Raw genomic sequence first — 25,427 nt, forward strand, 5'->3', positions numbered from 1 at the left:
AGTTTCCCCCTGGGGAATATTCAGCAAACACACACACACACACACACACACACACACTGTGTGAAGAATGCTGAGAGGTCCTTTTCACTCAGCCCTAGATACAACACAACCGTCCTGCCTTTGCTATCCTTAGTATTGAATACCACTCCCTTTCTTGGGAGGTGTTAACTTCTTCTTCTTCTTTGGCGATCACTTGTAGCTGATTAAGATTGTCTTTCATAAACACAGTTTTAGCAATGAGTCCGTAAGTGACTGTGGAGGCCAATTCTGGATCCACACATCCTTCCACAGTGGGGACATTGGTTTCCAGGCGGGATTTAATCACGGTGTGGATTTGCCAAGCGTGCCTTCCTCTTAGCATGTTTCTCCCTTGCGTCCTGAGATCGAGTTTCTTCAAAGCCCATGACACCTTTGGTAAAGGCTGTTCTCCAACTGGAGTGCTCGCAGACCAGGGTTTCCCAGTTGTGAGTGTTTATACTACATTTTTAAAGATTTGCCTTGAGACAGTCTTTAAACCTCTTTTGTTGACAACCAGCATCATGCTTTCCATTTTTAAGTTCGTAATAAGCTTTGGAAGACGATCATCAGGCATCCGCACAACATGACCAGTCCAACGAAGTTGATGTTGAAGAATCATTGATTCAACACTGGTGATCTTTGCTTCTTCCAGTACACTGATATTAGTTCGCCTGTCTTCCCAAGTGATGTGTAAAAAATTTCGGAGACACCGTTGATGGAATCTTTCGAGGAGTTAGAGATGGCGTTTATAAGTGGTCCATGTTTCACAAGCATATAGTAAGGTTGGTAGTACAATAGCTTTGTAAACAAGCATTTCGGTTTCCCTGCGAATGTTAACAAAGGGGAAATGGACCTGATGGTCCAAGGGTTGGGATCTCCATGGAGGACCAGGACAGAACTCTCCCTGAAACCTTGTACACCCACTACCAGTCATTTTAGATGACACTTATGGACCACTGCTCTGACTTGGTGTAAGGCAGGTTCTAATGTTCCTAAGATAAGCAGTATCTGGATAGGAGACTAAGAAGAAACTCTATGGAGGCTTCCTTGAATCATAGAATCATAGAGAATCATAGGATCATAGAGTTGGAAGAGACCACAAGGGCCATCCAGTCCTACCCCCTGCCGAGCAGAAAACACCATCAAAGCATTCTTGGCATACGCCTGTTAAGCCTCTGCTTAAAGACCTCCAAAGAAGGAGACTCCACCACACTCCTTGGTAGCAAATTCCACTGCCGAACAGCTCTTACTGTCAGGAAGTTCTTCCTAATGTTGAGGTGGAATCTTCTTTCTTGTAGTTTGAATCCATTGCTCCATGTCCGCTTCTCTGGAGAAGCAAAAAACAACCTTTCTCCCTCCTCTATATGACATCCTTTTATATATTTGAACATAGCTATCATATCACCCCTTAACCTTCTCTTCTCCAGGCTAAACATACCCAGCTCCCTAAGCCGTTCCTCATAAGAAGGCATAATTTCCATGAGTTCCTTGTGTTACATGGAAGAAAAGTGAGAAGCAATGCTAAATTGTGGGGTAAATCATGAACCAAGAGTGTCACCTCTGTACATCCCTAAATGTGCATCCCCGTGCATTTTCATACCTTATCTGAATCTTCCCTATACACTGAATTATTCAAACAGCCTTAAATGACATAGGGCCAAACACATAAAAGGGAAATTATAACAGTGTTCATCAGGCTATCTTTGCACAAATAATGTAGCAAATAAAACCTCATAAAGCCTCCCCAGATTTATAGCTGTGCTCCATTGCTTATTAAAAAATAGCTACAGTGAGCTCTCTCGCTCTCCCCCGCCTTGGTTTCAGACAGTTTCATAAAACCTTAAACGTGTGCTGTGCTATCAAAAGGCTTTGTTCAAGAGCTCATCTCCCAAGCCCAGCCCTTAATGTAGTATGCTGTTTAAAATGGGAAGCCCTGTGCCATACAGTGATATACCTGCACAAAGTGAAACAATATCCACAAAGGAAGAAAGGGCATTTGTTTCATGATCATGCAGCAGACGGCATCTTCTTAACATTAGCACTGCAAGAAATGACAGAACAAGGAGATCATGCAGAGAAATACCTGGTGTGTGTGATGCTTTCTTCCTTTCTACACGGCAAGAAGTCAGGAGACCATGGTTTTTTGTTGTTGTTTTTTTGTGCGGCTGCCTCATGTGACGAACCACTGAACTGCATGTTGTAGCATCCTGCCCAGGCAATTTATGGCCTTCATCCCTGTGCTAATGCAACCCACCCAGGCTGGCTGTTGGAACCTCTTAGACAGGAAGAACGATAAGAGAGCTTCCTGTTTCTGGCCACAGTGGAGAAGTGCAGTTACATGACTTTAGAATCTGGACATAATGGTTTTATCTGCCCCAGTCTTTATAAGATAATGTGAATTATTTCAAAATGAGGTAAGTTAGCCCTGTTGCATTTAGGGATTGTCCTCTTCATTCTGCTCAGTGAGATTCCACCGCAAAGTCTTGCTTTGCTAGCACCAATAATTCCAGTTGAGCCTTCCTTGCTCCACAAGGTCTTCCTGATCTCGGCTGCGTTCCTTTGGCTTGCCCTTCGGTGCTGCCTTCTGCCTTGTTCCTGGATATCCTTCTATTTTGCCTTTCAGCCCTGACATGCTCTGTGATGCTGACTATAGCAAAATATCAAAAACTGCCTTCTACCGAGGTAGACCATTGCTTCATCCAGCTCAGTAGTGTCCACTCTGATTGGCAGCAGCTCTTCAGCCTGACCTTGTCAGGAGTGTGTGCAGGAGCCAGGCCCTGTGACCAGTAGGGCTTCGCAGGACTGGGGCTTTCCTAAGTTTGTTCTGAAGAGGCAAGGCGCGGCCGCACAGGTGAGGCCGATTGGTAACACACAGCACCTGGTGGCAAGAGCTGGGAAGGGATATAAGGTCAGCATTTCCCTTTGGCTCTTTGCCACACCAACATGCTTCCTGCCTTGGGCTTCTTGACTCCTTGCTTCCTGATCCTCAGACTCTTGGCTTTCTGACTCCTGGTTCTGGACTCCTGTTCCTGCTCCTGCTCCCACCCCGATGTCCCGGTCCCGATGTCCTCAGCCAGAACTTTGACCACCTGTAAACCAGACTGTGACAGACCTGAAGATACCAGAGATGGAAGCAGAGACCCTCTGCATGCAAGTGCTGTACCACTGAGCTGTTTCCTGGAGCTGGTCCATAACTCCTGCTGGGTTGTCCATGATCCCTGCTTCACCACAGACTGCAGCCAACGGCCCAGTACTGACAGAAGGTGTGTCCAAGCTACTTCAGGGGAAAAAAACTCATTCCAGGGCAGTATGGCTCTCTCAATGGGCCCACTGATAAGGTTACACTTTGCAATGCAAACAATTTTGCATCTTTTAAGTATCATGCACTTACTTTCTACAGCAGAAGCTGGGGAATAAGACTTCAGATACTATATTATAGCAAAGTTGGTGATGGGTAATGCATGTTTTTAAATCCACATCTGTTCCCAAAATGGGAAAGGGAAATATGTATAAGATGACTCAAATGTGATGACCCCATAGGAATTTTCATTTGAAATAAAAACTGCTACTTCCCTTGTCACATCCCATGTTGGACACCTCCGCATTTCTTATGGGTTTCCAATCTGTTTCACATCTTTAAACAAAACAGATTTAGTTTAAGATAGTGAATCCTGCTTCAGTCAGAGCCAGGAGACCGAGAAGAAGTTGGGGATCTGAATCACCATTAACTGCTAAAAAGGAGCATTTGGAGATTTGAATGCCCCTTCTAATTTAAATCCAGACCCACTGCTCTCTCACGTGATGGCATCAGGCCCTGTCTCTCTGCCAGCTCAAGACGGACACAGAGACTGGCTTGCCCTACAACCTTCTACCCTGGTCAGGATGCTCAGCAGGGCTGCAGGAGTGTTAATGGCTCAGTCGTCCTGTTAAGCCCTGCCAGGCAGTGGCCAGGGTTAGGAGTGCATCCTTAATCATGATCCGGAGGCAAAGCTATGGCAGTTCACTAGTGTGAACTGGTCTTAAACTGCAACAGGGTACCAGAATAACCGTTCAGAAACACATTGTGATTTTCGGAGCATATAGCTCCAATTTTCTTTCCCACAGAACTGCAAATATAACACAAAATGAGATTTAGGTTAAGTATCTGCACGTTCCAGAAGTATATCCAAACCAGCTTTGCTCATTGTACTCGAAAGCAATTGCAGGCTCTGCTCATCTTACTGTTTGATGGGCAACTGCATTGTCATCATATGCACCCTCTGCTGCTGAAAAGTTTAAAGCTCCTGATGAGTCCAAAATCATTTTTTGGGGATGTCTTTTGGGATCTAACTGTACATGAATAAACCTGTGCTTAATCTAAAGTTGCGAGATGAGCTTTCATTCCCAAGAAACATGGACTTGTATCAGCTCTCCTGCTTGTCACCTTTTATCTTATCTTGATTACACAAGCTCTCATTTTCTCATTGTACATTTTCCAAAATCCCATGGAGCTTTCATTGTGAATGTTGATGGATGAGCTTTACAGCCCTGTCTGTCCAGGTAGGTGTGAGACAAATAGCTAAGCAGGCTATGATCTTTGGGCAAATTGCTCTCTGCAAGCACAATATATATCAATGAGTTGTGTCAGCTTTCATATAGGCGCTTGTCAGTTGCATTACCCTGGTGACGAAAGCACAAGTTAAAAGGGGGTCATTGAAGCAGAGGAGGAGAATTCCGTGGTGTCAAAAGAAATTAGTGAAGGGGAGCTCAGGAAAAAAAAGAGCTTGCATTAATTCGGATGAGGGAAAGCTCATGGGGAATCAAGGAGTCTGGCACTGCGGGAGAAAATGCAAGTCATGTCTCCAAGATGCAAAGAACTAGCTGTCCCCTTTGACTATTGGAGCTTGCCATTTCCCACTCAACCCCTTTTAATCTGACATTGTCAATTATAGCCAATCAGATCATCAGTTCCTTCCATGTGTTTTAAGAAGTTCTATACTGTACTGGTGTTGTCCGCTGAAAAGCAAGCAAGCAAGCAAACAAACAAAAAAACCACCATGTGGATATTCATTACATATATGATGGGCTCCGAGATTCTCTATGTGTGACAGGAGATTCCCATGCCATTGATGGAGGATCTCAATACATCCCGGCCTGAACATTCTTAGATCATGTCTTACATTTATCCCTGCCAGTCCTGTTACTTTTGCAGTAACATTGGATAAATATGACACGATTTGGAATGGGTTTATACATAATGTAGTAGGGTATTAATATTTACATATGTATTAGGATAATAATATGGAATTTATATAAGAATGTATGGGTTAGGGTATTTTTCATACATTGGATATACAGTGGTACCTCTAGTTACGAACTTAATTCGTTCCGGAGGTCTGTTCTTAACCTGAAACTGGTCTTAACTAGAGGCGTGCTTTCGCTAATGGGGCCTCTTGCTGCCACTGTGCCTCTAGCACATGATTTCCATTCTCATCCTGGGGCAAAGTTCTCAACTCGAGGTAACTCTTCAAGGTTAGCGGAGTTTGTAACCTGAAGCGTTTGTAACTCAAGGTACCACTGTATTCATATATTGCTTCTTTTTACCCATTTTTGAGCCTTTTTATTTCTTCTTCGCATCACTTTGTTTCTTTATATTTGAAAACTTTCCAATAAAACATTAATACGAAAGGCTCACAAAAAATGACATTCTCAGTAACTTAGTCATTAGGTTCTGAAGAAGGCTATGTACACATCAGCAGCATGGCACAGGATTACCTTGCCGAGTGAGCTGCTGCACATCAAACACGGCACAGAACCCCCCTAACAACTCACGTGGACAATTAGGACCAGAGCAAGCTGCCTTATGCCAAGCCGAATCATTAGTCCATGTAAGTCAGAGTTGTCTGCACTGATTGGAAGTGGCTCTCCAAGGTTTCGGACAGGAGTCCATCCCAGACCTACCTGGATCGAACCTGGAACCTTCTGCATGCAAAGCACATGTTCTACCACGGAGCCACAGGCCTTCCCCGCATTCCCAGAGTTCCCTGGGAAGTGCTATTGATTGCTGAACCACTCTGGGAATTGTAGTTCTGCGAAGGGAATGGCGGTCTCCTAACAACTCTCAGGGCCTTGCAACTACAGTTTCTAGGATTCTTTTTGGGAAGTCATGACTGCTTAAAGAGGCATGGCATTGCCTTAAATGTATACTGGAGATTGGGCGTGTGAATACGATACAGGCAAATTTAAGCACATTACAGTCTCACTGATTTCAATGGCACAGCATTATGCACATAATTAATGCGTTCCCATTGAAATCAGGGGACTTTGGCTGGCTTGAATTCATTCTTCTTTTGTCCTGAGAACCAGCTCTCTCTCTCTCTCTCCCTCCCCCCCTCTCTCTTAAAACTTATTCTCTTGCAAACATTTCTGACCTCTGCTGAGCGGCGAGGGAAATTTCAAGCTGTTTAGATTCTAAATGGCATTAATATACATTTTCATGACACACTGTAAGAACTACATTAGCAGAAACTGGACTGGAAGAGCTAATTAGCTAGATGAGCTTTCAGCAGCAGCTACAAAGAAGCGTGACTCCAGATTGCACTTTTTAATCGTGGTGTTTTTGTTTATTACAAAGCCAAGTATATTGCAATGAAACTTCCACTTTAAAAGCAGCACCTTGGGGTCAGTTTGTTTGCCTTGTTGGGGAATTAGAGGGTTATTCATTAATTGCCGCTTTAATCCTGCCTTTAACGATGCAACATATTCCCTTTAGAAAACCAAAGCCTGTAAGTTGTGTGCCCTACCCCCCAGCATGGAATTTTAAATTCAAATATCAGTTTTCTTCTGCTACAAGACACCACACTCCAGTGAACAATTTTAAACACCATACATGTTATGTGGAAAGAGCAACAAACATGGATATAAATTCCATGTTTGCAGCAAATAGAGTGGAGGTAGACAAAATAAATCTGAGAATATGAACATGTATCATAAGAGCTCAAGAAGAACAAGCTGGAGCAGACTAGCAGCCAGTTCTTAACAAGGGTGGAAGAGATACCCGCAAGGGCGGTGGGAAACCTGCAAGCAGGACCCAAAAGGAAGAGCATGGCCTAGTGGTTGTAGCAATGGAGTAAGACAGTGGTTCTCAAACATTTTTCCCTGGGCCGGAACCAAAGTTTGCTCAAGCCACACCAACTTTTATACTGATAAGAAATACAATGGGGGAAAACAACAACTAGCAGTGCTTGATTTATAACATAGAACACAGGTACTTTATAATATGATAACGGGACGTCCAGAAAGTCTAAAACAGGGGTCAGCAAACTTTTTCAGCTGGGGGCCGGTCCACTGTCCCTCAGACCTTGTGGGGGGCCGGACTATATTTTGAAAAAAAATAGGAATGAATTCCTATGCCCCACAAATAACCCAGAGATGCATTTTAAATAAAAGGACACATTCTACTCATGTAAAAACATGCTGATTCCCAGACCGCCCGCGGGCCGGATTTAGAAGGTGATTGGGCCGCATCCGGCCCCCGGGCCTTAGTTTGGGAACTCCTGGTCTAAAACAATGCAGCTACATAAGAACATGAATTTTTTTCTCAAAATACATGTTATGAACGAGCCTCTTACATACGTACTTTGAGTATTTACACAAACTCAATGAGAAGTGTGATCTTGCTTTTGCCGGGTAATCTCTTCTATATGAGGTCTAATACAAACAAAACACTCATCTCCTCATCAGCACAAAGAAGCTTTTCTTTTTTTCTGATCTTTCATAATTGTCAGAGGTGAAACACAACAATATGTCACGGAGAACTGCAGAAGAATAGCCAATGTTCTTGCTCTCATTTTGAAAAGATATGTACTGTATCCATATTCTGCAAATTAAAAATAATTTGATACCATACCATAGGATACCATACTGAACTGTTTAAATGTCCTTAAATCTTCCTGCCACACTGGTGCGATGTGCCTCACCCTTCGAGATCTGCTGGACTAGGAACTGGCAGACCAGAGTTTAAAACCTCACTCAGCCATGAAGCTCACAGGGTAACCATGGGGCAGTTTCTCCATCTAATCTACCTGTCAGGGTCGTTTGTGAGGATAAATTGGTGAGGGAGAAAACCACGTATGCCACCATGCTTAATGGGAAATTTCGAGAAAAATGCAACAACAAATACAAAAATGTGGGTGGGCCACTGGTTCAAAATCTCACCTCAGCTGTCAATAGCTGGAATGATTCAAGTTGTTATCATTCAGCAAGAATTTCCCCCAGTTTGCAGTATAGGGCTGATAAAACTGATCCACCTTAGATGGTTGCTGTAAGGATTGCAAATGCTTCCAACACTTACAGACTGCAATCCTATTCCCCTGGGGTTTAGGATGTGGGATAAATTTGTTTGATTTTGTCTTTTAATGTGAGCCTACCATATTTACACTGAAATCCTGCCAGCCAGTGTAGAACACACTGGCAGAGATAGACCAATGTGTTCCTACATTCCTGATGTATCTTTTTTTTTCTAATGAAGCCAACAGCATTTGGGGGAAGGTATTTGATTTGAGAAAATGATACTGTGGTGGGGTGAGAGGCTAGCACCCCCCCCCCTTCCCAGCTCACAGATTGCCAATATCTCATCTAGTTTGGCTCTTACAATGCAATTTCAGAGATGCACAATTTATTGGACAGAAGGGGTGGGGAGAAGCTGATCTTCAACTTATTGTTGTTGCTAGGTCTAAAAAGTTATGGGATGCCGAGGAGTGGCGGCTGGTGGATTTTTTGTGTGTGAATGTTTTGGTAATTTTCCAAAGAGGGTTGTGCAATTTCTCAAAGCAGGAGGAGATGAGCATTAACAGAGTTGATGCCCCCCCCCCCCCGTTCCGTACAGTGGTAAGTGAAATACACAGATACTGGAATAATTGATTATTCTTCCTCCCGGGGAAATGAAGAAATTCACATAATGCAGACATAATAAATAAACCTGGAGGTTCACAGGAAGGAGGGGCTGTAAATCTGATAGCTCGCTCCATTTGTTTATAACCAGAAACTGGCTGCCTTCGAATCAGGAACGACAGTGCAAGAATGTTAATTTGGCTCCTTGCCTATATCTCAGCGCTAATGAGTGTGTAGTTTTACATATGGCTGCATTTCACTGTGATCTTTTGAACTACCCTTATGAAAAGCTAACCATTCTCCGTAGCACTTTGAATCATTAACCGGTGTGATAATTCACATGGCCACAGATTATGACAAGAGACTCAAGTGCTTATATTCATGATCTTTTAAGCTTTATGCATGTGTCCGCAGCTTCTTAACGAGGCATAATTCATTTCCTCCAAGACTGTGGCTAATTTTTTTAAACAGGGCCCACATTTGGGGATTTCACGAGAGGTGAAGGGGCAGCACAGTTGACACTTCTCACCAAGTCTCTCCCTTGGGAGAATGGCAGAAGAAGCCATTTGGTCTGAGATGTGGTCAAATGGAGCTGTTTGCTGTATGTTTGAGAAAGGAGAGAATCAAAGAGGGCAAGAACTTTGACGTTCTCAGTTCTAATCTTGCCTCGGTCAAAACATAAGCATGTAGGAAAGCTAGTATTCTTACAACCTCACCAGCAGCACACACATGCCAGTAAGGGGGACTCACTACAGGGAGCTAGCCCCCATCATCCTAAACATCCACCTCATCAAGTACAGAGAGCAGCAGTGGTTCTGAAGCAGCCAGAGGGGGAGGAGGAGACTAGGAGAGGGAGAGAAATCAGAGTGAGGAACAATGGGAAAGCTCGGAGGCAGACAGACACTTGGGAATACTGCAGAGCCAGGGAACCAACTGCTGAGGGAGGAAACTGAAAAGGCATCGTGCCAGAAATGAGGAGAGCACTGCAACGCAGGTCAAGGGGGCAGCGTTTTGGGGTGCCCAGACTACTTTGCTGGCGTAGGAACAGACGTACGCCATTGCCGGATTCTGATTCGGGATGAGAGGTCATGTTTTAAGCTGTCTCTACACTGTAAATAATTAGCACAATAAACGTCTTTGAAGACAAACTGGACTCAAGCGGAGTTACTCTAGAGTAGCCACGACGACCCTCTGACAGTATGGAAATAACAATGCTGGTTGATTCTTCAGTGCTGTGATCTGGAATTTGTGATTCCTATGGACCACCTCTTCTGGTATAGACAAAGCTCTAAAGCTGTTCCTGCCATCTAATCTGTAGGGGCAAAGAACAGGACCTTTAGGGTAGTGGCACCCGATATGTGGCATGACCTCCCTGCTGGCATTAGACATGTGTCATTAGCTCTGAATTTTCAAAACATTCCAGTGGGCTTCCTGCATGCAACAGCGCTCTACCCATTAGTAATTCTCATCAACTGATATTTCATAAATTGAAATTCATTCACTGCTACAGTATTCTGCTGGTAGCATCTAGGCTTGTTTGGTCACCACCCTCTGTAATGGGACACAAATACGAGATACATTCAAGACTGCTATACACACATAGCAGAAAGAGATCTGAGATGATATAATGAACTGTACCATTTTGGTTTGCAGTTTGAGGAGATCATATTTTTGAATGCTCTCCCAGCCCAGCAGAAGATAATTTGGGCTAAAATCTGGTGTCGGGAACATGCCTCCCCCCACCCCATCCAGTTGCAGCACAAGTGCCAGCCTCAGAAATTGAGCAAAGCGAGCAAGGGGCTGACTCTGCAGATGAGAGCTGTTTGTCAGAGTTTAGAGAAGACAGCCCAGCACCCTCCTTCCCAGGGAAGAAGCTGTTAGCTCCCAAGGAGAGGAAGAGTTGGAAGTCAGCCCGAGCATTGCCAGGCAACCAGCAGATAAGCCAGAGGCTGAGGCTGTGTCTTCTGGGAGTGGGGAGGAGACAGGCCAGCTGCTCAGTCCCCATTACTAAGGAGACTGGAGAAGCTCAGAGAACAATGGAAAGGAAGGAGAAGGCGGGATTTTGGCGTTCTTCCTGTTGGGGGAGGGACGAGCAACTACTGTTAATGACAACAGGTGGGAAGGCCATGCTCTGGATGTGTTTTCTTGTAAATAAACTGGTGTCCAAGCACACCAGCTCTTAAGTACACCAGAAGACTGATTTCTTATTGTGCAGCAGGACTCTCCAGCCGAGAATGGGTCACAGAAAGGGTCTTCATTTAATATGCAGAGCTGAGTTAGGGCATCTTTGGCAAAATTCCTGACACATAAATAGTGGACCTAGATTAAAAGAGAAGTGGGATTTCAACAGGGGGGAAGCAGAGAGAGGAATTTCAGTGTTGCACTATTATGACTGTCCTGTCAGTGCTACTGGGAATCATTGTGCTGGCTCTCATGGAATCCAGCCCAATGACACAGAGATAAGGTGGTGGTGATTTTTAAACTCAGTATTCTTGACGCACAATGCAATTTGAGATTTACTCTTTGCCACAGAACTGGTCCTCACAATTCCATCTGATATTTGCAGTCCCCCCAAATTTATGTTTTTTCAATCATAACAGCAGACCTGCTCCGAGTTAACTTGAAAGAAACGACTTGCTGAAATGAACCGGGAATAAAAGATACTGCCTTTTTCCTATACAGAAGTTTGCAGCTGTTTCTCCCTACCCTATTGAATGCCATTCTTTTGCTCCCTGCTTGCCTCCCCCCTCCCCACCCTGCAGCCTTCTGCTCCAGCTTGTTACTTTGAATTTTGCACACCTTCTCTTTGGCTGCAAAAAGCTCTTTGCTTTGTTCTGTCTTACATCTGATGAAGTAAGATCTCCCGGGCCTGTGGAAGTTCATGCCACAATAACCTTGCTGAAGCTAAGCAGGCTTGGATCTGGTCAATGCCTGGAGGGGAGACTTCCTAGGAACTCTTATGAATACTACCTTGAGCTCCCCGGAGGAAAGGGCAGGTATAAATCTTAGAAACAGGCCCGCCTTCAAGTGCCACAGGACTCGCTGTATTTGGAGCAACTGACTGGCATCAGAGATGAAAACCTCATTCCAGCAAAGGCAAAACAAATGCAAAACTACAGGCTTTTTAACTCTTTGTTTCAGGTCCTCCATGTGCCAAGGAATCCAGGACAGAAAATCTGGGCCTTTGATTGCCTGACTTTGAGAACAGCAGAAGCAGCTGGGAAGAGAAGAGTTCAGGGATATTTTTTCAAAAATAAGTTGTGTGTCATTGTTTCTCAATTGGATCCATTTATTTGTATGTTTTGCGGTATATTATGCTTTGTGATTTGCTGTTATTTTTACTAATTAGTAATTCTTTATTGTAATTGATGAGTGTAAACTGTTTAATTTTTATTTGCTGATGTTTAATGCTACTGTTTATATTAGATTCGAATGGATTATTGAATATTGCTGTTTATTTCAAATATTTTTTTTGGACTTTAAAATATTGGACCCAATTGTTAATATTAATATTTGATGTTTTATTATGTTTTTATATGTGTTGGAAGCTGCCCAGAGTGCCTGGGATAAATATAATAATAATAATAATAATAATAATAATAATAATAATAATAATAATAAGTTCCCATGATGGCTCAAGGTCACTTGCATATATGACAAGAAGTTGACAAGATAAAGGCAGCTACTGGTTGGGTTGGTTCTCATTGAATGCTACTCCCTGGAAAAGACCCTGATGTTGGGAAAGATTGAGGGCACTAGGAGAAGGAGACGACAGAGGATGAGATGGTTGGACAGTGTTCTCGAAGCTACGAACATGAGTTTGACCAAACTGTGGGAGGCAGTGAAAGACAGGAGTGCCTGAAGTGCTATGGTCCATGGGGTCATGAAGAGTTGGAAACAACTAAACAACAACAACATCAACAAAGAGTATACAGAACAGACAGGACCCTGATGTTTCTTCAGGAGCAACCAAGATGATCATAGGACTGCAGCCCCTTTCCTAGGGAAAATGTTATAGATTTATAGAATTATGCATGCTATGGTGGAACTGTATAGAGCTTAATGTTCTTCCCTTTTCTGTAAGACTAAAATGTAGGATCACAGGAAGCTGTGTTTTACCAAAACAAACCACTGGCACATCCAGCTCAGTATTGCTTACAGAGGTCGTTAGCAACTCTCCAGGATTTCAGAAAGTGGTCTTCTCCTGGAGATGCTAAGGATTGAACTTGGGTCCTCCTGCATGTAAAGGATGTGCTCTACCAATGAGCTCTACCTTCACATCAAGGTTGACAGTAAGTCCAGGGCAGACAACAGTAATTTATGTAACAAAATGATGTAGCTACTGCCACCAGTTTAGATGACTTTTAAAGGGGAATTAGAAAAGTTCGTGGAATATGGCTCTGTCTAGGCTTATTAGAAATGCTGTTTACCTTCCCTCTGTAGTGGTACCTATTTATCTACTTGCACTTTGACGTGCTTTCGAACTGCTAGGTTGGCAGGAGCTGGGACTGAGCAACAGGAGCTCACCCCATCGGGATTCGAACCGCCCTAGGCTCTGTGGTTTAACCCACAGCACCACCCGTGTGCTGCTCTGGTTTGTGCTGCTCTGGTTCGCCAGAAGCGGCTTTGTCATGCTGTCCACATGACCTGGAAGCTGTACACCGGCTCCCTCAGCCAATAGAGCGAGATGAGCACCAAAACCCCAGAGTCGGTCATGACTGGACCTAATGGTCAGGGGTCCCTTTACCTTTACCTAGGCTTATTACCGGTAGATGTTTGTATGACATAGTTTAGTCGGTAGAGCATGGTACTCTTAATCTTAATCTTGTGGGGCAAAAGATTTCTGCATTGTAGGGGGTTTGACTAGAGGACTCTCATGGTCCCTTCCAACTCTACAATTCTATGATGCCTCCAGATTTCAGAGGTATATTAAATAGTAAACACATCCTCATAGCATGGATCCCTATACATAGCCATAACTTCACCATCCACTCGCAAGATGGAGGTATCAGAAGGCATGGTGAAACTCTGACGTTCGCAAAGATGCAAAAAGTAGTTATTCATTTATTTCATAAAATGTATTTTAGGAAAAATCCTCAAAATGGTTTACCAAGAAAGATAAAATAAAATTATCGCCAATTTACAACCATAATCTCAAACAGTCAAAAATTAAAAATAAATAAAAATAAAATTCATACACCCTATTAAACATCTGGGTGGGCGTGTCTAAATAAGATTGTCTTCAGCAGGCACCAAAAAGAAACATTTATCATTATTTAGAAATGAAAATGCTCTCCTCCAATAGCTCAATGAGAACTGAGTAAGTTCAATCAACATGGTATGCTGAACGTCTCTTAGGGGTGGGGATGGCTGGGCAGGACAAAGAAGAGAGAGAGATGTGAGGAAAGGGCATGGCTTGTCTTGGATTCTGAACAGGAGCTCTGTAAGAACAGGGACAACATGGGATAGACTGTTTCAGCATGGATCTTATGCTTATCTAGTTTGAAAATGCTGACCACGATTTTGGTTGGGACACCCTCAGCCACAATGCCAAAAACCGTGTTTACTGGAATGGTGTCCAATCCTGCCTGCATATATTTGGCAGATGGGCTGCAGAATTCAAATATGGGTGGTCCTGGATTGTTCAAGGCCAAACCAGGCTATTTTGCCTGGTCCTCTGCCAGTCTAAAACCAGGGAATGATTAACTATGATTATATACTTAGCTGTAATGAACCTAATCCCAGTAGCCAGTCATTTAAACATGGTGCCCATCAGCTGCTGAGGCAAATTATTTAAATGTTTCTCTTTTGCATCACCGCATAATCTTTGCCTTCCCCAACCCTCAAGACAAATCTTACGAAGCTTTGGCTGGGAAAGCATAAAATATCTGAAGGTTGAGCCCTCCCTTGGCCACAGCAGAATTGGCCCTGAATTTGTAGATTCTTCTACTGCTCGTGCGTGAGAAAACATATAGTTTAAATTACAACCATGACCCTTCAAGCAACCAGCTTGGGCTCGATTTGAACGATCTTATGTCCCTCAAAAGATTAACAGTAATTGGTATTATAGGACACATTCCTTAAAGCCAGTGTAAGCTTTATCATCTCAAAATGGAGAGAACATGTTGAATTTACAGCAATAATGGCACATTTGTGCTAGGTACTGATCATCATAAAAGCAATATTTACTTTGCTAAATCGGAATTTATTTATTCAGGCCCAGCTGTGAAGATGCCAGACAATTGAAAAAGATATACCAAAAAAGAGAGAGAAGTAGTGAAAGCTAAAACAGCATCATTACATACCAGCCTGCTTCTAAATTAGGTAAGGGTGGATACTGAAATATTTAACTCCTTTAACTCTGTTGAATAGATTCCTAACATTTTCTTTATCTCCTTATACTCACAAAACAAGTTAGTACTTAGTTGTATCCCTATATTTGCTTTTTAAATAGCTGGCAAGTGGGCTCTGTCTTGCTGAAGGTCATCCACTACAACTTAATCCATGTGTTATTCTAATCTCTGCTATAGAGGCCCAGGTCATTACCAAAAGAGTTACCAAGATGGGGGCAGCAGAGAGTCACCATTGGTATGCCAGGCACCATTTTGAATCAAGATGGTGGACCAAAATGTGACATCACTGTGACTTTGACCATTATTTTTACATGTTTGGCTACCGCTTGTGATATTGTCACCAAACGTGGCTTGAGGGTCTCCAAGGTGGAGGAAGCAGTCTTCATTATTGTTTGGATCCTAGTCAGATAGGCTTAGAAAGTGCTTGGTCTTGAATGACACATAGGAATCAGACAGTGATCAGCTTAGAGCCTAGAAAGGGCTTCACTCTCTGACAGGGACCAGGCAGGGATTAGGAGCCTGGAAAGGGCTTGGTTATGCATGGTGACCCCAGTGATTTCCCTGAGGGGAAAGTAAATACCCCAGAAGGTGTTGGGATCACAATACAACAGAAAACACCAATGTATTGATCTCCTTTCTGAACACAGGACCAAAAAGAAAAATCTGCTTCAGTTCCCCCCTTTTTTGATCATAATTATCCAACGTTCTTAACTAGAAGTAACAAACATTCACTTAGACCAGGCATAGGCAACCTTGACTCTCCAGATGTTTTGGAACTACAACTCCCATGATCCCTGACCACTGGCCCTGTTAGCTAGGGATCATGGGAGTTGTAGTTCCAAAACATCTGGAGAGCCAAGGTTGCCTATGCCTGACTTAGACCAATGTGGCAGGAGCTTTCCCCCTCTCTGGCACACCACCAAATACTTTCCTCCTCCTTCTCATCCTCTCTCTCTCTCTCTCTCCATTTTTAACATGCTGCAACAGATGAAGGAAGGTCGTGTCTGATTAGAAATACTGGCTTCAGAAAGGATTCCACCGATGGCAGCTCAATTTAGTGTGATAATGAGCTTATAAGTAGTAAAGGTCACTAACTCTGTAAGGCCTAGCTTATCTGTCTACACACAGAGATATTGGTGGGTCGGGGGAGAGCAATATACTGATAAATTGTAAAGCATGCCCACAAAACATAAGGTAAATATAAAACCTCACTTTCAGTAAATATTTTTCCCTTTGTTGACTTTAATTATGCATCTATGAATGGCAAAAAGGAAACGCACGTCTGTGAACATTCCACACTGGAAGAAATGCTACACTTTGAAGCCCCATCAACTCAAGGACAGACCCCCGTTGATGGCAGTTTGAAAGTCTGCATTGTATGAGACGCTAGAATCTTTTCTCTCTGTTACAAAGGTATGCAGGCACTGCCCCCCCCCCCAACTTTAATATGCCACAAAAAATGAGGGATGCGCACAGGGAGGGTTGCGGGCAATGACTTGATACAAGCAAGGGTTGTTCCTTAGGAAACTCACAAGCTGTGTTCAGAGAGATAGAATTCTGGAATAGGAATAGGAAAAGGTGCTAGTCTTTCCCTCCTGAGTGTTCAGATAATGCACAGATTTGGAAGGCCGGGTGTGCTTCAGTTCACGTATCATTTGGGAAAATGCGGATTTTGTGAGTTCAGCTTTAAAAATGTGAACTGAATCAAATCCCCTCTTCCCACCGAGAGCACAATATTATGAACATGATTGAACCTTCTTGTCTGATCCAACAAGGCGCTGCTCATGTCTTACAGGCTTTCAACTCAGGAACAAGTTTAGAACTGACATGGCTCCATGAAGCAATGCTGTCCTGAAAAGCATGTCCTCCCTAAAAGAGGGCATGTGTTGCACTGAGACCTGGAGACCGACCTCCTGGTTGTGGGTGGGGTCTATTGGATAGCCACAATGCCTGATTGGTAGGTCCCTCGTTGCTGGGTGTAATCTGACCAATGGGGTGCAGCCTAAATGGTTCGAGGGACCTATTTTATCCCTTGCACGTGACCCAGAGCTTCTCTTTTGGCTTGTGCAAACGGAACAACTGCCCACCTCTCCCTATTTTTGGGGCATTTTGCGTTTGACCTTGCTATGCCGTTGTGTGGCATCTGTCATTGGGACAGGGGCACGGCAGGAATTTCCCCCACTTGGCTGATTGGCTGTTGCCATTTGGGTTTCGCCTGCCACATAGCAAATCGTCACAACTTGTAAGGTTGCAGATAGGCACTGGTTCAGGTGATAGGGATGGGAGAACAGTCTCGCCATCCCGATGGGAAGGGTATTCCGTTAAAGGAACCCAGGGACTTAACTTGGTTTGGTCAGCCCCCGAGAGGGGGGTTGTGCCCGTGCCTGAGTCCAGGGGAGCATCTGGGGGAGTGGACAGAGTCTGTTCCCAGGCTTTTCACCTTCCTCAGGTGTTCACCCTTGGCTGACCTATGAGAGAGCTCTGGGTCAGTGCTACCTGCAAGGATGTAGAGACCTAGTCGAACCAGAGCCTATGCAACCACTCACTTTTCTGTAATCAATAGAGTTGTGGCCTAAATTATGCCAAAAACCAAAACTAAAATTTGAGTCAAATGTGTTTTTATTTGGGGGGGGGAGAGGTCTCTGGGTCTGAACATGCAAAAAAGTATAACCCTATTCTTTTGTGGGAGCCACTTCTCTAATAATAGTAATAATAATAGTAATAATAATAATTTTATTTATACCCCGCCCTTCCCAGTTTAAAAACTGGGCTCAGAGTGGCTAACAACAGATAGAAAAACATTGATTAAAAACAACTTAAAAACAGCATAAAACACAACATCAATATAGCATCGCCAGGGGAAGGGAAAAAGGAATGGAAGCTTAGGTTGAATTGAAGGCCAGGTGGAATAACTCTGTCATACAGGCCCTGCGGAAGGAGATCACGTCCAGCAGGGGCCTAGTCTCATGGGACAGAGCATTCCACCAGGTCGGTGCCATCACTGAAAAGGCTCTGGCCCTTGTGGAGGAACGTCTGGCTTCTTTAGGGCCTAGGACCCTTAAACTGTGGGATGAGACAGCAACAATTCACCACAGTTTTCTGGATGGGGTGGTTTTTAGGAATAGGGGGAACCGCACTGGCTCTTGAGCTGCTGACATTATCACCTACCATGCAAGAGTGGGGTTGGGCTACCTTTAAATAAGGTGCCCAAGAGGGGAAGTTTCTTATTTTCCAAAAACATATCACCACCACCATCATGCAATCAGGTTTTTTTTTTTTGTAAAACACAACAAAATGAAAGTCTAAGGCAAGCCATCCCACAAACACACCAAAATCCTTGAGGGAAAGTCTGCCCCTTCCCTCCTCTTTAGATGAATTTTTCTTCCTTCCTTCCCTCCACAAACATCCAAGCTCAGATCAGCTGACACTATTACCAGAGCAGCTGAATCCACCTTTACAAAAGAACAAAAATGGAAAAAAAATGCCTCTATTTTGTCCCCACCCTGCAGAAAAATGTAAGAGAAAATATAAACTAATAACTCTTATGATTAAAATGTTTAATGCTCAACTTACAACAATGTTAAGTAACTTAAGAGAGTGTTTCTATATGCCCTTAGTTACAAATGTGCCACATGAAGTGAATGGGACTTACTTCTGAGTATTTAACCGAATAGGATTGTCCTGTATACCTTCTTAGGCATGAAATTCTTTATTTTTAGATATTAATCACCTTCCAACCATGACATGTATTGGAGCATAGACTTTTTAGAATGAACAGTTGTTTAAGGTTCAAAAAAATAATCTGTGTTGCAAGGTGATTTCTGGCTCTCCAAGGTGTCAGGCAGAATAACTGAGTGAAAATTTGGTTTCATTTGCATTTGGATGAGAACCTGCCTAATTCAAACTTCTTGAACCAACATGCGAACTGAAACACAGCTGCCCTTTGAAATTTGCATTTCTTTAGATTTTACGTTGCAGTTCTCTAAGCAAGTATTATGTACAACAATGCACATACGCAAAATCTGTGTTAAATGCCTATAATGGTGGATATAGCATTCAAAATACTTTGCATTTGGGGAAATTACTTGAAAAAATGTGTACATTGAAGAAGTGTGCATGCACACAAAAGCTCATACCAAAATAAAAACTTAGTTGGTCTTTAAGGTGCTGCTGGAAGGATTTTTTTTATTTTATTGCAAAAAAATGTGTTTCGCATTTGAAATTTCCGCTAAAATGCTGGTGAATTTTCATGAAGGAAAGCAAATGTGGAAAACTTAATTTAAGATTGGGAAAATGAGAAACTTCGAGAACAGAAATTGATAGATTTATTTATTCCTAAAAAGAAATCTTAAAAGCCCAGACTGGATCAGACCAATAACCCTCAAATCCTTTAGCTACACGTCAGGGATTGAAACTTGAACAGCGTGGGCTGAAGCTGATGAGACGTAATGAAATTGATGGGTTTGACTACCTTCATAGCTGCCAAGTTTTCCCTTTTCTCGCGAGTAAGCCTATTCAGCATAAGGGAAAATCCCTTTAAATAAGGGATAACTTGGCAGCTATGACTACCTTAAGTGTGCTGCTTTCAGTGGGTCTACTCTGAGTATAATTATCATACAGCGCTCTTGTGTCCAAAGCATGTGTTTTAACAATGAGCGACAGGCACTTCCCTGAGCTTTGGTTTGGGACCCACATACAGAATCAATCAATGAAGAAAGAAACGCCTGCTCTCACACACAATGTCTCGGTGTGTGGAACATAATAATTCTACCACCATTCATAGATTGATTATGGATAACTGATGTGTTACTATTTATGCTTAACTACAGAACTCATCAGATAAATTACGTTCTCCCCTCTATAGCTGCAGTTCCCTTTCATGTACCATCTCAGACATTTCCATTACAGGTGAAATTAAATTACCCCGCCTCCTCCCCTACACTCCATTTAAAGTAAATAAAACTTTATTGAGCTCTCTCTTCCTCTGGGGGACTATACCGAAGATCAATGTGCAGATGGTATACAGATGGTATTTTTAGACTCTGAATCATATAGGTGAAGTCCTACAGAAGGATTCTGTTCTGCTGCAGTCTAATAGACAATTGGAAAGATGGAAGAACCTTAACAACACGCGCTAAAAAATATTAGATTGCATCAATATTTCCTTCTTCTCCGAACAGTTCCCAACTCCTGAGCTGCCTCAGTAATTTAAGAACGTGGAGAAAGATGAAGCAAAAGAAACCATCCACTAAAACGAGCAACTCTCATCTGTCTGAAATAAAGAGGAAGGATATGTATAATAAGCAGTTTGGATTCTTCAAGTGGCTGGTAATGTAAAAAGAAAATTGCAAGTACATGTTAAGCACAACCTGGTCCTCAACACCTTAAATAAAACTTACTAGTGCAACTGGGCTGCTAGTTGCATTCTGGGCTTCCCACAGGCATCTGCTTGGACACTGGAAACCTCAGGAAGGCAGAATGCTATTGTGCTCAATTTCTGCTTTCATGTTTTCTATAAGTGTCTTGTTGACCACTGTGAGAACAGGGTGCTAGTCTAGGTGGGCCATTGACCTGACCCAGCAGGTCTTGTCTTGTGCTATCGTGTGGGGCCAAACATGATACAGTCATACCTCGGATTAAGTACACCTCGGTTTGAGTATTTTCAGTTTAAGTACTCCGTGGACCTGTCTGGAACGGATTAATCCACTTTCCATTACTTTCAATGGAAAAGTTCGCTTCAGGTTAAGTACGGACTTCTGGAACCAATTACACTCATACTTTGGGTTAAGTACGCTTCAGGTTGAGTACTCCGCGGACCCGTCAGGAACAGATTAATCCACTTTCCATTACTTTTAATTGGAAAGTTCACTTCAGGTTAAGTACGCTTCAGTTTAAGTACTCCACGGACTGTCTGGAACAGATTAATCCACTTTCCATTACTTTCAATGGAAAAGTTTGCTTCAGGTCAAGTACGCTTCAGGTTAAGTACAAACTTCCGGAACCAATTGTGTTTGTAAACCGAGGTACCACTGTATTGTGTGAAACACATTTTTGGATTGAGTATGACTATTTTTAAAGGCCAAAGTAGAAGCTATTGGGGGCAGAGAGATGCAGGATTAGGACCACAGGGACAGTGTGGAGTTTAACCCCTTCTCTCCCTTCTGCAGAACCAGGAAAAAAACAAACCATACACACCTTTCTGAGCTTCCTCCTAGTCATTAAGGCTATGATAGAAAGGCAAAAGGTTAAACTCCCCCACCCCGTCATGTTCTCATTGAAGGGCAGTATTTCAATATGAGTAGGAAAATGAGAGTACCCCTAAACACTTTTTTGGGGGGAAAGCACTGGTCTTATGGGGTGGTTCAGGGTCTGCACAATTTGCTGGAGCTGTAAATCAGTCTTGGGGGACTTTGGAAAAGCTCTGTCTCTAAGCTCTGGTTCTCTCAAAAACTTAGGGAGCAAACACAAAAGTCAGAGTGAATTAAGTAAAGTTTAAGCCAGATCCAAACTCCATTCAGGAGTCAGTCTACTGCTACCTGAGCCAGGCTAAGCCCGGCCGAAGGGGGGGAAGCCTTTAAATTACACAGCCCTTTTGGGCTTATACCATGTTGTCAGGTCACACAATAGAGCTATTGAGCACCAGCTGAGCTGGGATGAGGGATGGCTGAGCCAAAGTTGGGGACTTACGCCAGCATAACTAGAGACCTTCCACATCCTAACTTGCTCACCCCAGCAGATCTAGCTTTGTGATTGTGCCATTAGTTTTAAAAAAGTATTTAATTTGCTTCATTTTTCACTTTGGTTACTTTTACTTTTTTAGGTTTGGAGGTGATGTAGATATTCAACAACCCTAACCTAAGGGATAAACCTAACCTAATATTTGATTAAATGTTTTCTCCCCTTGAACGGGTAAATTCTGACACGAAAAATGAAACTTGTAGAAATTTGGCTCAGTTCCACCAGTAATTAACACCCTCTCCAGACATTAAAGTAAACACACAGAGGATGCCAGGAGTGAGTCTTCTAGCTCTGACCTGCTACATCACACTTTCTGCCACATTCTGACTCATGGAAGGTCAAGTTCTGAAGTGGAAGAACTTCTGCACCCATAAACTTTTTTAGAACCCCAATTATGCAGGGTTTCAAAAGGTGCTGGGCACCTCAGTGGATCTGGCACTTTCCCAGAGCAACACAAAGCCCTTAAGCCTGCTGGGATAACACCAAACTCATTTTACTTTACAGACTGTTGACTTCAAATGCATTTGGTCCTGCCAAAAGCCACAACAGGTCTACATAAATGTGTTTAATAAATTAAAACGTCCATGCGACAAGATAAACTGTATGCAATTACAAGTTCAAAATTATGAATTCACACCCCAGAAAAATAATTTATTTTACTAACGTGTCAAGCGCACATGCATCTTTAACATTTGTCTTGCTTTGCCAAAGGCTCATACTAATGTATGTAAGGGTTCATACTGTGTGGCAAATCCCCAATTTCCCCATCATTGCAGATGCTAAAGAGCACTGGGATATCTCCCTTCAAGCACTGTGGATGGTATTAACTGAAATCTGGAAAGAGGAAAAGTATTTTTCAGAGTGTGCCTCCCTATTAAAAACCGTAAAATAATTCTCAAGGCCAAGCAGTCCATTTCAGGATTTGACCTGGATTTGTTCGGCTTGAAACTGGATTGAAACTGGACGTGCATGGAAACCCACCCTCTTTACAGTGACAAATTATGTTCTGGGGGCTTCCAGTCAAGTACTAGAAAAAAATTCCCACCTCATATCCCACCCCACCCCCCAAGTATCTGATCCGAACACTTGAAAAAACCCGAAATTAATCTTTTGTTGCTGCTTACTCCCTTCTTTGCTCTGCTTTCCTAAACAAGAGAGAAAGGCAGAGAGAGAGAGAGAGAGAGAGAGAGAGAGAGAGAGAGAGAGAGAGAGAGAGAACTGCCTTACTTTGGGAGAGTACGATGGAACAACAGGCTGCTGAATGACATTTCCTGCGAGGAATCATAGGTTACAAACCTCATAACCCCAGATGGAAATGACAATCCAAACATTATCATTATTTGCAGCTGAGGATACCTTCAAAGGGAGCTCCCTGTGACCTGCTCCTTCTGTCTAAAGGGAAGGTTGGAGCTGTCAGGGAATTGTGGAGGTGGGGGCAAGAGACCCCAAACATTTAACCAAGGCTTCCAGGCTGAGCTCCAATTCTAGTCAAGCTAAGCCATAGTCAGGCAGAGGCAGCTGACATTTTTAGCCCTTCCTTCCCTGGAGGTTCATCTTGGCCCTGGCTCAAATGTTACCTGAGGGGGATGGACTCTGGAGTCCAGTAGAATTTGGGAGCAGATGTCTAGGGTCCCACTTAGCAGAATGAGCAGGAGGAACCTAGAATCATAGAATCTTAGAGTTGGAAGAGACCACAAGGGCCATCCAGTCCAACCCCCTGCCAAGCAGGAAACACCATCAAAGCATTCCTGACAGATGGCTGTCAAGCCTCCGCTTAAAGACCTCCAAAGAAGGAGACTCCACCACACTCCTCAAACACAGCAGCTTACCACATTTTGGACCATTTCAAGTTGGTGAAATGAAATGCATTACCAGCTAAGACTATTACCCATAAGATCATTAAGTCCAGCATCTATAATTACCTAGTACATCAGTGCTGGAGTACATAGCTAAATGTGAGAGTTGTCATCCTGCTCAACTGAGGTGGGTGGAGGCCAATGGAGGCGTTTGAGAAAGAGGTAACAAATTAGTTTCCTTACCACCGCCACCGCATCAACATTTCATGTGATAATTACCTCAAAGAAACTGCCATCTCCCTATCCAAAAGCACTTCTGTCATTGCTAATCGTTCCAGCACATACCACGGGACTGTTCAAATGCAGATGATTTAACGGTGACTGTAATTCTTCCTGTAAACAGGATTGATGAATTGTGCATTCTCCAGACCTCAGGGTCCAAGGATAGAGTGACAGGGAGCCCCTTTGAAATCCTTTTAGTATCAAGGACGCGTGTCAAAGCAGCTGCCTTGTTTGCCAAGAAAGGCGAAAGAGAAATCTTGCACAACGAATGTTCTTTAATTTGCAGCATTCCCAGCTTAAGGCTTCATAAAAACTCCAACAGGCCATGACAAGAAGTCTTCTCTCTACTCTTTCCTACATAGTGACAGCCTTTGCACAGCAGTTGCCAGGTCTACCTGCTAGTTCCACAAACGAACCCTCTCCATGGATTTCCTTTTCCTTCTCTCTGATGGAAGCTGCCTTGGTCAATAAAAAGGGCTTCAGAGGTGAGAAGAAAGGAGCTTGCCTTCTTTGTTGGGTTATTGCTCTTTTGAAGGTATAAGAAGTTGGGAAAACCTGTGGCTTTCCAGATGTGGTTGGACTCCAACTCACATCAGCTCCGTTCAACATGGTTCAAGACCAGGGATGATGGGAGCTGTGATTCAGCGACATCTGGTGTTCCACAAGGTCCCCATCCCTGGTATACCATCCCAGCCTATGACCTGAAGGCACATGAGGTCACTACTTTGCCTGAAGATAAGCAGGTTTAGTTCTGGTCAGTGAATGGGAACCTCAGTTATAGCACCTTGGGTTCCATGATGGAAGGAAGGGGATATAAATTATAAGAAACTGAGTAAGTTCATAAGACGTTCGTGAATCAAATATGTGTAGTACATTTCTATATTCTTGTAGGAGATAAGAGGTTTTTGGTGAAGGAAGAGGAGGTTAAAAGGGAAAACCTGGAGATGGAAAAACTTGAGAGTACTCTACCAAGAATATAGGACTGTCTACCAAGACAAACAGAAGCTAACATCATCTTTAGTCAGCATGATGAACACCATTGAATATCTCTGTGTATACCAAATTTCAGGACATGATCTATTGTAGAAGTACCTGAACATTTTATTTTATTTTATTTTATAAAAACCAAACCAAACCCCGGGACAATCAGTATGTCAGTGAGGCCCAAATATTTTAAATATAAACAGATTCTGAAGCTTTCGTATTCTGAATATTGAGAATGTGAAATACACTCTAATGCATTTAAATAACCAGCCAGGCTGGCATATACAAATATTTTTGAAACCCCTTTGAAACATAAATTGATTCATTCATAATTGGTTAACATGAAAGGAATGCTTGTATTACTGAGCGAGACATCTTAAATTTC

General features: G+C 43.0%; 1 protein-coding gene and 1 long non-coding RNA gene across 6 annotated transcripts in view; both read right to left on the minus strand.

Annotated features, from left to right (window-relative positions):
• Positions 1-25,427, minus strand: part of NAALADL2 (N-acetylated alpha-linked acidic dipeptidase like 2) — a 798,353-nt gene that overhangs the window by 76,276 nt on the left and 696,650 nt on the right. The window lies entirely within an intron of this gene.
• On the minus strand, positions 717-25,423 carry LOC132592144 (uncharacterized). The gene is made up of 2 exons (XR_009557562.1): positions 19,812-25,423; positions 717-19,713 (listed from the first exon to the last, which is right to left on the minus strand). It is a non-coding gene; the product is annotated as an uncharacterized LOC132592144 (long non-coding RNA).

This window comes from Zootoca vivipara, chromosome 5 (genome assembly GCF_963506605.1).
Source record: "Zootoca vivipara chromosome 5, rZooViv1.1, whole genome shotgun sequence".
Taxonomy (NCBI): domain Eukaryota; kingdom Metazoa; phylum Chordata; class Lepidosauria; order Squamata; family Lacertidae; genus Zootoca; species Zootoca vivipara.